This window comes from Macaca thibetana, chromosome 1 (genome assembly GCF_024542745.1).
Source record: "Macaca thibetana thibetana isolate TM-01 chromosome 1, ASM2454274v1, whole genome shotgun sequence".
Taxonomy (NCBI): domain Eukaryota; kingdom Metazoa; phylum Chordata; class Mammalia; order Primates; family Cercopithecidae; genus Macaca; species Macaca thibetana.
The window spans coordinates 39,990,464-40,001,951 of record NC_065578.1 but is presented as its reverse complement, the minus strand read 5'-3'; the positions used below and the strand labels follow the sequence as shown (position 1 = coordinate 40,001,951).

The 11,488-nt window shown below is 44.9% G+C and overlaps 1 pseudogene; it reads left to right on the top strand.

The window, feature by feature from the left end:
- Positions 1–336: 336 nt before the first annotated feature.
- Positions 337–2,247, top strand: LOC126960552 (serine/threonine-protein phosphatase 2A catalytic subunit alpha isoform-like; annotated as a pseudogene).
- Positions 2,248–11,488: the final 9,241 nt, after the last annotated feature.

Sequence of the window (11,488 nt, the reverse complement as noted above, 5' to 3'; positions counted from 1 at the left end):
AAATAAAATCTTTTCAAAAGTTTTATTTAGAGATCTGAGCTTCCTTCTGTGCACATCATTTTTTAGATTTTGTGTTTGAAACAGCTACACAAAATTCCTGAGCAAAATTTTAAAATGAAATTGAAATTTTAATGAAAGACTCTAACAGTACTTGCTTTTCTGGCGTGAATGAATGAAAATTGCTCGAAATGATGTAAGTGGACTTTGAACTCAATTGAACTTTGTTGTGTCAAGTATTTCGAAATTCTCACCATTTCAGAGAACCAAGCTGTGCAGCCAGAGTGAGTAGGGAAGAGACACAGCAGTTGTTGGCCGAGCACTGTGGAGAGTCTGTGGGCCAGCACCAGCACCCAGCAACTGTCAGTGGCCACAGATGCATGTGGCCCGTGTGCAGCAGCCAGCTCGGACAGGTGGCATCATGGATGAGGTGTTCTCCAAGGAGCTGGACCAGTGGATCAAGCAGCTGAACCAGTGAAAGTAGCTATCCAAGTCCCAGGTCAAGAGCCTCTGCAAGGAGGCCAAAGAAATCCCAACAGAAGAATCCAATGCGCAAGAGGTTTGGTGTCCAGTCACTGTCTCTGGAGATAAGTGTGCGCAATTTCATGATCTCATGGAACTGTTTAGAAAATTACCAGATGGCCAGGCGCAATGGCTCATGCCTGTAATCCTAGCGCTTTGGGAGGCTGAGGTGGGTGGATCGTTTGAGATCAGAGTTGGAGACCAGCCTGGCTAACTCGGTGAAATCCTGTCTCTATAAAAATACAAAAAATTAGCTGGGCGAGGTGGCGGGCGCCTGTAGTCCCAGCTACTCGGGAGGCTGAGGCAGGAGAATGGCGTGAACCCGGGAGGCGGAGCTTGCAGTGAGCTGAGATCGCGCCACTGCCTGGGCGACGAGCGAGGCAAAAAAAAAAAAAAAAAAAAAAAAAAAAAAAAATTAGCTTCCCAGCTACTCAGGAGGCTGAGGCAGGTGAATCACTTGAACTGGGAGGCGGAGGTTGCAGTGAGCCTAGAGCGTGCCACTGCACTCCACCCTGGGTGATGGAGTGAGACTCCGTCTCAAAAAAAAAAAAAAAAAAAAAAAAAAAAGAAAGAAAGAAAAGAAAAAAGAAAATTATCAGATACAGGCTGGACGTGATGGCTCACACCTGTAATCCTAGCACTTTCAGAGGCCAAGGCAGGTGAATTGCTTGAGCCCTGGAGTTGGAGACCAGCCTGGGCAATATAGCGAGACCCTGTCTCAAAAAAAAAAAAATAGAAAATTACCAGACACAAATTACTTGTTTACAGGAGATTATATTGACAGAGTATATCATTTAATTGAAATAGTTATGTTGCTCCTAGCCCTTAAGGTTTCTTACCGTGAATGCTTCACCATTCTTCCAAGGGACCATGAGAGCAGGCAGATCACACAAGTTTATGGTTCCTATGATGAGTGTTTAAGAAAATATTGAAATGTTTATAAATATTTTACAGATTTTTTTTTCAAAGACTGGGTCACCCAGATTGGAGTGCAATGGCACAGACCTGGCTCACTGCAGCTTCAATCTCCCTGGCCCAAGTGAGCCTCCTACTTCAGCCTCCCAGGTAGCTTGGACTACAGGCATGCACCACCATGCCCAGCTAATTTTTTGTATTTTTTTGTAGAGATGAGTTTTTCACCATGTTGCTTAGGCTGGTCTTGAACTCCTGGGCATAAGTGATCCACCTGCCTTGGTCTCCCAAAGCGCTGGGATTACAGGCATGAGCCACCGTGTCCGGCCTTTACAGGCCATCTTCCTCTCACTGCCTAGGTGGATGGGCAGCTCTTCAGTCTCCATGGTGGCCTGTCACCATCTGGAGATACACTGCATCACATCAGAACACTGAATTGCCTACAGAAAATTCCCCCGTGAGAGTCCAGTGGGTGACTTGCTATACTCAGATCCAGATGACCATGGTGACTGGGGTGTATTTCTTTGAGGAACTGGATACAACTTTTTGCAAGATACTTCTGAGACATTTAATCGTGCCAATGGCCTCAGGTTGGTGTCTAGAGCTCACCAACTCGTGACGGTGGGACATAACTGGTGTCATGACTGGAATGTAGTAGCTATCTTCAGTACTCCAAACTATTGCTATCATTGTGGTAACCACACTGCAATCATGGAACTTGATAATACTCTAAAATATTCATTTTTGCAGTTTGACCCAGCACCTCACGGAGGCAAGCCACATGTTACTCATTGTACCCCAGATTACTTCCTGTAATGAAATTTTAAGCTGAGCGTGGTGGCTCACACCTGTAATCTCAGCACTTTGGGCGGCCAAGGTGGGAGAATCACCTGAGGTTAGCAGTTCGAGACCAGCCTGGGCAACAAGGGGCCCCATCTCTACTAAAAATATAAAAATTAGCTGGGCATGGTGACATGCGTCTGTAATCGTAGCTACTGGGGAGGCTGAGGCAGGATAATCGCTTGAACCCAGGAGGTGGAGGTTGCAGTGAGCTGAGATCCTGCCATTGTACTCCAGCCTGGGAGACAAGACCAAAAATCCATCTCAAAAAGAAAAAAGAAAAGGAAAAGGAAAAGGAATTTTAAATTTGAACAGGATTGCCGTGAATTGTATATTGACTTAATGGAAATGGGAACTGCAACAGTAACTCCAAAGTGTAAGAAAATAGTTAACATTCAAATAATTTGTTTTCACATGGACCAAAAGCTGTGCCATATAAAAATACAAAGCTTTTTGTCACCAAGCCGTGATCACTTTAGAATGAACCAGTTCATTTTGTGCTGGAGCAACATGGTGTTTGCAGTTACTTTTGCTTTCTTTGAGAGACCGCACATAATAAGATGTAAATTCACTTTGTGAATACAATGTAACCTCCATCTAGCTATAGCTTTACTCAGCATGACTGTACATAGGGTAGCAGAAAACAATCACTGGATCTTAATGAAATTTCAAAAAATAAATGCCAAGCCCTCCCCTCTACTTGAGAGTTTTGAAACCGTTCTGTTTATTTTTCAGGGATACCGTTTAATTTAATTATGACTTGCCTGTGCTCAGTTTGTCCCCTTCTCAAATCTCAGCCCCATGTTATTCTTCGTTATTGTCAGAACCTGGTGAGTAGTTTTGAACAGAGCTGTTTTTGCCCCTTCCTGTAAAATGATGTTTTATTGCACAAGAGCACTGCAGAGTTTTTCATAATAAACTTGCGAACTCAGAAAAAAATACTCATGAAGATCTTATTTGCAGTGTTTGTTATTAAAGCAGTCACCCTAAAGACTGTAACCAGCAGGGACAGATCCAGGTTTTGTGAAAGCCTGAGGTTTATATAATTTTGTGTGTGTGTGTGTGTGTGTGTGTGTGTGTGTGTGTGTGGTAAGGAGGGCTCCTTATGAAAAAGACTGCAAAATTATAAGTACAAAATTAGGTACTACAGGAGATTGCATTACTGGACCCAATACTTCACCCCTCGTTTTGTCTACATTTTTGCCACATGACTTTGCAGTTTGGGCCACTAAAGAGTATATTTCTTGACTCTGGCCTTGGCTATGTAACTTGCTTTGGCCAATGGAATTGAGTGGAAGTAACAGCATGTTACTTCTGAGTCTGGGTCTTGCTTCCTTGTACCTTGTCATCAACATGAGGGCATTCACTGGTTAGCACAGTGGTCCCAGGAGGAAGATGAGGGGCACAGGGAGCAAAGCCATCCAGCTGACCCAGCCTAGATAGCCTAGCTCCCAACTGCTGTGGCCTAAAGCGGCAGCATTGCATTCCAGCTGATCTGCAGATCTGTGCCAATAAATGCTTGTGAGCCGCTGAGTTTGGGGGCCGTATGTTACACGGCAGTGCTGTACCAGTAACTAACAAATGCAGGTATAAACAGGAAAGTTTCTTTGTAATGGGAAAATAAATCACAGCAGATAAGATTTCAGCAGCTGACAAATAGTTCAAAAGTGACAGAATCCAGAAAAGTACATACATTTTTATTAATTGCCTGTCTGACATACCTCTGTAATATCCTATATGTTGGCTACATTTTCTTTGGTTGCTTCTCCAATATAACAACTTTTAACTTTTAATTTTTTTTTTTTTTTTTGTAATTTTGTGTTTCTACAGAGAGGAGGGAGAGAGGATTCTCTCTTTCTTCTGGCATGGTTTGTTGAAAAATACTTTTTAATTGGTAATTTAATAAAGTTTCTTCTAGCATCATAACAGGCTTTGGGTCATGTTGTTTCAATTTTTAAGATTGTTGCCAAAGTTGTGAAAACCTCTGTCAAGTTTCTTTCAGGACGTTTTCAATTTTCTTGTGTAACAACTAATTGTAAATCTTTTAATTGATTCTCATTATCCTGTTTGTCATCAATGTCCTTTTGAAGTGGTATATTATAAATTTTATGCTTTCTTAGTTCAGTAATGTGCGTCAACTCAGCAAAAAATTAACTATTTTTTCCATTGTGTCCATGATCTGCTCCTTATTATTATTTATTATTATTATTATTATTTTGAGACAGAGTTTTGCTCTTGTTGACCTGGCTGGAGCGCAATGGTGCTATCTTGGCTCACCACAACCTCCGTTCCCACGTTCAAGCAATTCTCTTGCCTCAGCTTCCTGAGTAGCTGGGATTACAGGCATGCGCCACCACGCTCAGCTAATTTTGTATTTTTAGTAGAGATGGGGTTTCCCCATATTAGTCAGGTTGGTCTCCAACTCCTGATCTCAGGTGATCTACCAGCCTCGGCCTCCCAAAGTGCTGGGATTACAGGTATAAGCCACCGCGCCTGGCCTATTTTTATTATTTTTAGACAGGGTCTCACTTTGCCACCCAGGCTGGAGTGCAGTGGCACCATCATAGCTCACTGTAACCTCTAACTCCTGGGGTCAAGTGATCCTTCTGCCTCAGCCCCCAGAGTAGCTAGCTGGGACTGCAGGTGCATGCCACCATGCCTGGCTAATTCTTATTTTTTATTGTTTTTGAGAGGGAGTCTTTATGCCATATCTTATGGGCTAGAAATAAATGTATTTAAAAATAAAATAAAGGAGTTGAGGGTCCTTGCTACGTTGCACAGGCTGGTCTCGAACTCCTGGGCTCAAGTGATCCTCTCACCTTGGCCTCCCAAAGTGCTAAGCTTACAGGCATGAGCCACTGTACCCAGCTATTCCTTTTTAGTAATTGGATTACCAAAGACTCCAGAAGGCTATTCATACCTGCTTTGCAAATGTATCTTTTCCTCCTACTGAGTTACTGCTTTTGGAATGATCTGAAATTCTTTTGTTACCATTTTCTTCCATCGATTTTCTATTGATTCCTACTGGCTTCATTGTTCATTTTTATGGCCTTTATTTTATGCTCTATTAAGCTTTAAATATTTTATGTCAGCTATTTAATATATAAATTTAAGGATAACAAAAGGAAATGTGTAATTTCTTAACTGTTTTATTGGAAATCAGATGTCTGTCCTTCAGAGAGGCCTTGACCACTCAAATTGTGGAGCTCTTCCCAGCATTTTTCAACCCTTGGTTTGACTTTCTTTTCCTTTACAGCAGTTGATCTGAGGTCAAATTATGTACTCACGTGTTTGTTGTCTGTCTCCTCCAGTTATAAGCTGAGGAATTAGCTCCTTGAGCCCTAGAACATTGACAGATAAATAGATATTTGTAAAGTCAATGAATGAATGAGTTCCCTAAGTGACAACCAGTGTCCACACTGTGATTTCTGTCCAGCTGCTTGACCCACTTCTAGGACTGGTAAGAGTCAGTGACTGCTGAGAATCCACTGTGCCCCAAACCCTACTAAAACTCCCCACCCCCATCTCCTTTGTACTAAACTGGGTCTCCATTTGTAACATCTTTTCCATTAAAAAAAATAAAAGTGTGGCCTGGAGTGGTGATCCCAGCAATTTGGGAGGCCAAGGTGGGAGGATCACAGGAGCCCAGGAGTTTGAGATCAGACTGGGCAACATAGTGAGACCCTGTCTCTAAATAAATAAATAAATAAAAATTAAAAAGGGACAGACTCAGCCTTTTTTGATATATTATGCAAGTTATTTCTCTCTCAACCCAAAGTCTCTGTTCAACCTATAGTTACTTTGCCTACTTTTATATTCTTAATATAGCATGATTTGGTTTCCTGTATTATTCTCACTCCCTTAAATGAGTAACCCCATTTGCAGCCTCCAACTCAGCATATCCTAAACTGAATGCATCACACCTCCCTGCATGTGCGTGGGTTCATCGTCAGTTGCTCAGCCGCTCAGGCCGAGTCCAGATGCATTCTCAGCAGTTCTCTCTTCCAATCGCCGCCCATTCTCCATCAGTCACTTATTTCTATCATTTCTTTGATCTCTTCACCATTTCTCTCATGCTTGCATTTCTCTCCTTCCCCACAGCCAGCACCCCAGTCCAAACCCCTGTCTTCTCTCACCTGGATCAATCTCCTACTGGTATCCTCTATCAATCTCTGAAATGGTTTGTTAAGATGCAGATACGATGTGGTCACTGCTCTGGTTGAAACCTTCAACGGCTTCCCAGTGCTCCTGGGATAAAACCCTCAGTCCTCACATGCCCCGCCAGGGCCTGCACGGTCTGCCCCCCTCTGCAAATTCATCTTCTACCTCTGCCGTCTGGTTCCCTGCACTTTTGCCGCTCTGGCCTTCTCTGAGTTCTTCCAAAATGCCAAATTATTTCCTGACTTAGTATCTTTGCACACACTGTTCCCTCTGCATGGAATGCCCTTCCATCTCCTCTTGGCCTGGCAACTGATGCTTATCCTCAGTCTTAGTTTAAATGGTGCATCCTCCAGGAAGCCTTTCTTGAACCTTGGGACAAGACTGGGCCATCTGTTTTGTACTCCCATTGTGCACTGTACTTTTGCTTCTCAACATGTATCAAAAACATAAATAGGAAAACATAAATAGGGCCAGGCACAGTGACTGATGCCTGCAATCCCAGCACCTGAGGAGGCCTCGGCAGGAGGATTACTTGAAGCCAGGAGTTCGAGACCAGCCTGAACAACACAGTAATAGTCACTATACAAATTTTTAAAAACTTAGCCAGGCATGGTGGCTTAAACCTGTAGTCACAGCTGCTTGGGAGGCTGAGGCAGGAGAATCGCTTGAGCCCAGAAGATTGAGGCTGCAGTGAGCTATGATTGCACCACTGCACTCCAGCCTGGGCTACGGAGCCAGACCTCATCTCTAAAAAATAAATAAATACATACATAAATAGTTACTTGTATAATAGGTTATTCAATGTCTGTCTTTCCTGTTAAACTAAACTCTGTGAGGCAAAGCTGTCTATTACAATAACAATCGCTGACACATCTATAGCTCTTCCTATGTATTTGGGTCTGTTCTAAGCACTTTTTATGTATCATCTTATTGAATCCTCACAGTAACCCTTTAAGACAAATACTTTATCTTTCCCTGTTTTATGAGTGAGAAGACTGAAGCACGAAGAGGTCAAGTAACTTGTTCAGGGATGCATAGCTAGTAAGTGGCAGAACCAGGATTTAGAAGCAAGCTGTCTGTCCCAGAATCCTAGCTTTTTCCTACTTCCCTTATTGCCTTCCAGGTTTGTTGGGTTTCCCATTAGGCCCCCAGCATCCAGCACAGGACACATGATAGGTGTTCAGTAAATATGGTGGAATGTATGTCTAAGCACGCATTTACTGAGCACTTACTAAGTGCAAAGCACTGTGGAGAAACCAAAAATATGGACCTTACCCTTAGCGACCTTTTACTCTAACTAAAATCATGAGGAAAACAGATTTGATTTTTGATTTTTGATTTTTTACCTGACTGAGGAATACAGAAAAGGTTCTCAGAGGAAATGTTTTTTGGTGGTCCCCTGGGGACAGATAGGGCTCAAATGGATCTTGGGAGGGAGCAGGAGAACAAGGGAGGCCAGACGCTGGGGAGGCGAGAGAGTGAGGGCTGGCAGCCCTGCAGGAATGCTCACAGTGCCGGGTTGGGAGAGCAAGGGTGGGGCAAAGGACACAGACTGAGGGAGCCCAGGGGAGAGAGTCAGCTCCACCAACTGGAGGAGGGGTCGGCCAATCTGGGCCTCCTGTGATGAGTAAACAGGCGCTGGGGAGGAAGGGCTTTGTGGAAAGAAAGACTGGCCTGTGCAGAGCATGCAGGCAGGAAATTGCAAAGGGTGTTCAGGAAACAAAAGCATGTCCTGTGGGATATTAATGGGATTCTACAGTCAAACTAACTTGGGAAATTCTGCACTGAACAAGAGTACACAAATTTCTTTCCTGCAATGTTTCTTAGAACCCTTAATATGTTAATGTGCATTGGGTCTACAAGGCAGGGGTGTATGAGTGACATTTCCAAGAATGGCTTATTAACTTGACAGCACATTAGTTAGAAAAGGGTGGCACAAAAGCTGGCGGGTCAGACAGCTTGGGGCAGGTGAGGAGGGTCCAGGATGCCAAGCCAGGGAATATTCACATTAGCTTAGAGAGCACTGGAAGAATAAAAGATTTTTTAAGCAGGGTGGTGACGTATGCCCGACTGAGAGCTAGCAAGCTGCCTCCAAAGTCGGTGTGGGGATAGATGTAAGAAAGGAAAGAGACTAACATGTTGATATAGTTTGGATCTATGTCCCCACTCAAATCTCACATTCAATTGTAATCCCCAGTTTTGGAAGTGGAGCCTGGTGGGAGGTGATTAGATCATGGAGGTGGGTTTCTCATGAATGGTTTAGCATCATTCCCTTGGTACTGTCCTCTCAATAGTGAGTGAGTTCTCCTGAGCTCTGGTCATTTTAAAGTGTGATACCTCCCCCCAACCTCTTCCTCCTGCTTCGGTCATGTGACATGCTTGCGCCCCCTTCGCCTTCTGACGTAATTGTAAGTTTCCTGAGGCCTCCCCAGAAGCCAAGGAGATGCCAGCATCATGCTTCCTGTACAACCTACAGAACTGTGAGTCAATTAAACCTCTTTCTTTATAAATTACCCAGTCTCAGGTACTTCTTTTTTTTTTTTGAGACGGAGTCTCGCTCTGTCGCCGGAGCTGGATCTCAGCTCACTGCAAGCTCCGCCTCCGGGGTTTACGCCATTCTCCTGCCTCAGCCTCCCGAGTAGCTGGGACTACAGGCGCCCGCCATCTTGCCGGGCTAGTTTTTTGTATTTTTTAATAGAGACGGGGTTTTACTGTGTTCGCCAGGATGGTCTCGATCTCCTGACCTCGTGATCCACCCGTCTCGGCCTCCCAAAGTGCTGGGATTACAGGCTTGAGCCACCGCGCCCGGCCTCAGGTACTTCTTTATAGCAATGCAAGAATGGACTAATACATGTGTATTGTTGACTTATGCTGTTCAGCTACTGTGCTAGCACTTCATGTATATATGTGCATTTAATCTTCACAACTCTGCAAGGGTAAATGCTATTGTCTCTACTTTAAAAGCTGGGAAAACTGGCCAGGCGTGATGGCTCATGCCTGTAATCCCAACACTTTGGGAGGCTGAGGTGGGCAGATCACATGAGCTCAGGAGTTCGAGACCAGCCTGGCCAACATGGTGAAACCCCATCTCTACTAAAATTACAAAAATTAGCCTGGTGTGGTGGTGGGGACCTATAATCCCAGCTACTCAGGAGGCTGAGGCCAGAGAAGTGAACCCAGAAGGTGGAAGATGCAGTGAGCTGAGATTGCGCCACTACACTCCAGCCTCAGTGACAGACTAAGACTCCGTCTCAAAAAAAAAAAGAAAAAAAATTGAGAAAACTGAGGCTCTGAGAGGCTGCGGGGCCACCTGCCCACCACTTATTGAAATGTGTGTGTTAATTCACTGTGCCTCAGCATCTATCTACTTGGGGAAATGAGCCAGTTCCTGAATCTAGGTCAGCCAGGGAGCAAAAGTGTGGGCCTGGCTAGGGAAGGAGCTCTGGGTGTGGGAAGAAGAACTGGATTCTGAGACCCTGAGCACTGTGGCCCTCTCCAGGACCTAAACCCAGGAACCAGCTGGGGCCTGAGGGAGCTGAGCATGCGGAGCTCCCCAGAGAGGCTGGAGAATTCACCCATGGGTGACACGGGCATCCTCACCCCAACTCCCCAAGAGAACAGAATCAGAGCCCCCATGGGCTGGCAGAAGGGACCTTGGCCTGGAAGAACCCTTTCTTTGGTCCTCTTGCCTGCAATGCACTGCCTGAGAACTGACAGACGGTCATGGTTCCAGCCAGCTCTGCCACCAACCTGCTGGGTGACCTGGCCGGTCACTCCCCTTCCCTAAGCCTTGATTACCTCATGTGTCAACAACATGATCCCTTTTGTTCCTCCCGGCTCTGAATGCCCTCTTCGGAACTCCTGTTCACATAGTTGCCATGTTGTGGAATCCTGGCTCTGGTCCTTCTTTCAGAAATTTTGGGAACTTCCTGTCATGTATCTGACAGATCAGCCTCACCTCATCTTATCTCTCATAACAACTCCACGGTACATCCATTCAATGAGTATTTACCAACTCCCCACCCTTTGCCAAGTGCTGTTCTGAAAGCTGGTGTTCTGTGCTCACGGAGGTCCATCTTATGAAGCAGATATTGCTATAAATTCCATTTTTCTGATATGTTTGTTTATTTTAGAGATGAGGGGCCTCGCTATCTTGTCCAGGCTCATCTCAAATTCCTGGCCTCAAGCCATCCTGCTCTCCAGCCTCCCAAATAGCTGAAATTACAGGCATGAGCCATCGTGCCCAGCTACCCAGTTTTCCAATATGGAGTGTTGCCCAAAGTCTTGCCCTGAGTAAGACTTGAAATCAGGTCCATCTACACCAACATCCCAGCTCCTGACCACTCCGTGTCACTGCCACCCATGTAAGCCCAGGCTCGGGGCTGGAGCCCATGCCTGCCAGAGCAGGGATGGTGAGAGAGAAGGGGGCATGTTATGACCTCGCTGTGCCCGGGGTCATTCTTGGTTCTGCCACCTCCTAGCTGGGTCACATGGGGCAAATCACCTCACCTCCCTAAGTCTCAGTTTTCTCATCTGTGAAATAGCCCTACAGTACTTACCCCAAAGATTTGTTGGGAGAATCAAACGACGTCATGGATATCAAGCTCTTAGTACAGTCAATATTAGTTTTTCCATTTTAAAAATTTAATTTTCCCCAAAATAACCTGCCCCTTCTCATACTCATTTCCAAAGGCTTGCAATGAGTGATCCAGAAACAAATGAATAAATAAAGGGATTTCCTAAATTTCCTAAACTCTGGTATTGGAGATGTGCTGCCTCATGTATCTTTATATGGCCTGCATGACAATGATGACTCACACTTCTTGAGCATATCATATGCTCTAGAAACTTTCCTGGGTGTTTTACACACACAGCTGTTACAGACCAGAGCTAGGTGGTTTGTTGTTGTTGTTGTTGTTGTTGTTTTGAGACAGGATCTTGCTCTGTCACCCACGCTTGAGTGCAGTGGTGCCATCTTGGCTCACTGCAGCCTCAACTTCCTGGGCTCAAGTGATCCTGCCATTTCAGCCTCCTGAGTAGCTGGGACCACAGGCAC